This window comes from Borostomias antarcticus (genome assembly GCF_949987555.1).
Source record: "Borostomias antarcticus genome assembly, chromosome: 14".
Taxonomy (NCBI): domain Eukaryota; kingdom Metazoa; phylum Chordata; class Actinopteri; order Stomiiformes; family Stomiidae; genus Borostomias; species Borostomias antarcticus.
The window spans coordinates 9,840,287-9,845,319 of NC_140247.1; positions in this window are offsets into that span (position 1 = coordinate 9,840,287).

Genomic DNA, 5,033 nt, shown 5'->3' on the forward strand with positions numbered 1-5,033 from the left:
AGATGGAGAGAGAGAGGGAGAGAGGGAGGGAGAGAGAGAGAGAGACAGAACTGGAACTTTCTGTGAGGTGTTAAAATAGAAAGCAATAACGTTCATAAGCCCCGCTAAACATTTAACTGGAAGTGTTCTCTGTTTATCAACTCACAGACAGAACAGGCTGCTGGCGTTATTTTCCTAAAGATGAACTCCCCAGGGAGCAGTCTCTGTTATTGAGATGTATTATTCAAATATCACTTTATCTCTTCAGGGTTCAGTCTAGTATTATTGCAGCTGCTCATGATGTCATGGATATAGGCTACTGTACTTTATATGGATTTGTCCATACTATACTCGGAGTATATCCATGCCTACTGTATGTCTATAGAACCATTTGCAACAATAGAAGGATCCTCTGGTTCAGGTCCGTAAGGTTCTCTTTGAAACCCTAAATGGTTCTTTTCTGACCTGAAAAGGGCTCTATTCTAGAAAATGATTCTATAGCATTTAGAGTACAGTAAACACCGTATTCACCTTATACTCATTTTGCCTTTTACAGTCATTTGACAGGGGGGCAATAGAACCACTCATCAGCTCAAGTCTAAATCATATACCACTGGGATCTTTGCGATATTACTTGCCTTGCAATAAACCATATTCTTTTGCATGTTATATTATTCAAATTGACCCACGGTGTTGTAGTGTCCTGTTAAAATTCATCTTTATTCTTTAATTTCACTGCAGGTCGTGACATGGATAGAATGTGTGGAGGCATGATCACCTACACTGCTCCCATGTGATGTGCTCAGAACATTCCCTTATACAAGAATATTCAGCCGCTGTGGACAGATGCTAATGTTTGTACAAAGGCTGTGAAATTCAATTTCGGATCTTCCTGATGTCTGAGTTTAAGTGGCTTCCAATCACGGAGTGACAAGAGCATGTTCAAACAGTTATTAGCGCTACAGAAACACATTTCATCAGCCTGGGCGGCTCTCAATTACAGTTCATTAATCACTCACTGATAACAAAAGAAGTGTTTGATGTCCAACAGGATGGAATAATCGTATTTGCATTTTTAATTAGCTCTAGGATTTATAGCTGCAAACAATAGGCTAATGCTGCAAAAGGCATTTTGTTCAAAGGTTTGAATTTTGATCCCTTATGTAGGGGGATTTTTCTCATTCATTTTTCCATTGCCAAGTACATTCTGATTTTTACATAAAAAACTATGCTTGGTGTCTCCAGTTTACTCCATGTACTTTCTCCATGGAAACTATGTACTTTCTACATCCACAGAGACCAGAGCCTGAGGTGTTTAGTAGTGCTACTGTAGCTATATCTGTAATTTCACAATTCATTATATATTGAACTTTAGATCATATACTGTAGGTGCCTGGACTTGTTTGCCCCACTAGATTCAAGATTCAAGATCAACTTTATTGTTCCACAAATGGAAAATTTGTCTTTGGCTTTCACCCATGCTGCAGCCTTAAAAAGACAAGCCTTCAGATATACAAATTCAAATGTGTAAGTGCATAAAAGTGCTCTAGTGCCTCCATACAAGCACAAGACAATTGAAATACAATAAGCAATACAAATACAATGCAAAAATACCCCTATGAGGATAATAAATATTCTTGTCTTGTCTCGTGGTAGGATTAGACCCACTGGTGGGAAAGCATACAGCAGCGCCTTCAGCCAGGGGGGCGTGCGCGAACGCGTCCACCCCTAGCGGAGGCTGGTCCTGCTGAGTCGGGGAGAACCAGACGGGACAGAACAGATCCACCTTAGCCGCTCCGAACCGGGCCCAGAGTTGAGCCGTAACCAGAGGATGTAGGCTCCACCCACCCGGTTGCGGCTCTCCCCGGGACGTCACATCAAGCCTACCCCGACGTCCAGTGTTTTCTAAACCAGCCTGTTTTTGTTGTACCCAGCATTACTCCGGTTGTGTCTTCCCCAGGATTTTGTTCCCGCGGACCCTCTTCCTCTCGCGTTTCCCCGACCTCGGCTCTTCCTGTGCTCCCTCAAACCCCTGCCCTGCCCACGTGTCCACAGACCCCCAGAACCTCTCGAACCACCCCCGAACCCCTGGACCCCCTCAGATTGACCTCCCGGTACCGCCCTTGCCTCGTCCCATGGACCTTCCTTCGGATCTCAGACTGGACTCTTGATAGACGCACACACAAACAACACCTGTCCCGCCTGTCATTGTACGCTCACTGGTAAACCACAGTCCTGACATAACACCTTACACATAGCTAACTACACATCCCATATCCACAACTACAAGGGCACCATACACTCTTCCACACTTCCCCTCCCCTACCTGCGAATGAATACACCCTCGGGCTAAAGGACCCCCCCGCTCTGTGCCGAGAGTGAGAACGCTACCATTCACAACAGTTCTTGGGAACCTTGTCATCTCATTTGCATATCCAACTGGGGCTGACACGGCATTGGCTGCCGCCGGTCCCAGCGAAACACGACAACGGTCAGGTTTTGGTCAACAACATGGACTCTAAGGGCCAGATGTACTAACATGTTAGTGCCCATTTTTGGCGTTATTTCGTCGCACTATGCGCCAGACAGCATGGCATGGTGTATAATACATGATGAGGTGTGCTAACAGGCCAAACAAAACACTAGCAGCGCGAGCCTAGCCTAATGAAATTCTTCTCCGGTAGCGTTCTTGCCAGGAATAAAAAAAGGTCACACAAAACAAAACAAAACGGCCGCCGAAGAGAAGGAATGGCGGCAGGTATTCTCTGTGCTTAGAATGACACTATTTGACTCCAAATTGCTCAGAACAAGAATAGCTAGAGTCTGCAGGCTAAGAGGAATCCACGACAATGATGCTAGATCGACAAGAAGAAGGGAAATTTCATAACAACTGTACATGATGACATGCATCGGGGGTGGGGGACGACAGGTTCATTGTGCACTCGTTCACAAGTTCAGGTTCACTGTGCAATAGTCTATGAAACTCCTAAAAAAACATTGCACTTTGAGAAGTATTTGTCTGTTTTTCCAGATTTGTAAGGATTTTTGAATTCCTTATACAATAACCTTTCCAAAAATGTATAGTTTTGCAAATCCCCCCCAAAAATCCAACGAAAGTTAAAATCAAAGCATAATGAATCTGACTAATAGATTAGCAGATGAGATTTAGTAGGCATAGCTTCCTTTTTGTCAATATTAGATTGGGGTAAAATTATTATCACAATGCTTGAAAACGTCATCCACAAGGGACAGCTCCACTAACGATGTACTGTAGTTGCGATGTACCTTACAATGTAGGCCATCTTACGAGGCCTACTAAGGGATAGTCTGGGAAACACTCGTAGGAAAAACAGCCCCTTTGCCAAGGTATACCTTAAGAACTGTCGTAGATCGCTAAGGTACATCGTAACTGGGAAAACGCGGCTTTCAGTTTAGTTCTGTTCAGTTTAAGCCTACTTTATTCGTAGACTACCCTTAGTTAGATTTGGTTTGCAGTAGTCATACATACAATAGGCAAACAGAATATAACAATTGCCTATCATGACTCCCAACGTGTATCAAGATATAAATAAACATGGAGGTACGTAAAGTATATACTAGCCTACTGTGTATGCCTCAGACTTGTTCCTTAGCAACAGAAGACCTGTGAGCATTGTGACAGATGATTGGTTCAGTTATTTTGGTTGGGAAGTAGAGAGACGATTGGACGGAGCGGACAGGAAAGAGTTTTTTTCACTTGGCTCAAGGGAATTGGCAGCCTAGCAACACAAACTCAGTGAAGTCATCTCCTAGCAACAGGGAGGTGTTTGGCCCCACCCACCGCTGTCTTTAGGGGCCTCCACACGGGGGCATGGCTCTGCCTGAACACGGAGTCCCCCCTACACCCCCCCCCCACCCCCAACACCCTTCATCTCCCACACCTTAGTAGGAGTAGACATAGGATGTCGCTCCAGTCCAATTAGTCTAACAGATTCCCTTAAGCCAAGTCTTTATTTGATGATCAAAGCATACAAAAGGAGGTTGTTTAGTGTGTGTGTGTGTGACTGTGTGTGTTCGTGTGTGTGTTCGTGTGTTCATGTGTGTGTTCATGCGTGTGTGTGTGTATGTGCGTGCATGTGTGTGTGTGTTCGTGTGTGTGTTCATTCATGCGTGTGTGTGTGTGTGTGTGTGTGCTTCTAACAGAGTGGGGTGGGAGATGCAGAGGAGAATAAATTAGGAGGAGCTGGTTTGAGGGTGAGCAGTAAAGTAGCGAGGGGGCTTGTAGGGTGTCAGACTGGGAGAGTGAATGAAACAGTGATGAGAGCCACAGTGAGAGGCCATATTCTGAGCTCCAGGGACCACCTGTGACCTGTGGGACTCCTGAATACAGAGAAGATAGCAGTCATTAATTACACACTGGGTCTAATGGACACAGCGCAGTTACCGGCCCACAACAACCTCTCAATATTCATTCAGTGCGATAATGGCTTCATTGCCTTAATTTGCTTTTGCATTACTGGTCTATGCACTGTGTGCGTGCGTGTGTGTGTGTGTGTGTGTGTGTGTGTGTGTGTGTGTGTGTGCGTGTGCGTGTGCGTAGCTTGACATGACACATGCAAACAGCGGACTGCGAAGCAAAGTAATCACTTATTTAAGTTTTTATATTATTTCCGGCGAGAAAGTAACCATGGAGATTCCCCGAAGTAACCATGGAGATTCCCTGAAGTAACCATGGAGATTCCCAATATGTGGTCAGTTTATCCTAATAGCCTGTTTGTACATCTGCATCGAAGATTTGAGCGCAACATTATTCATTCTTCTGGTGAGGTGATGTCGTCATTTTTAAAGTCGCACTGAAATGAAAAAAACATTCTGTCCCATTTTGGTTCACATAATTGGTCATAGTGTTCGCCCATTCAACGAAGTATGCCTAAACAAATTACTAAATTCTACTTTTGTTGTAATCTTATATCAAAGTATATAATTTCTTACTTCCTGGAAAACGGTAGGTCACGTGCAATGACGACAACAGGTACCTTAGATTTTAGGCCAGTAATCTCACAACATCCACCCGT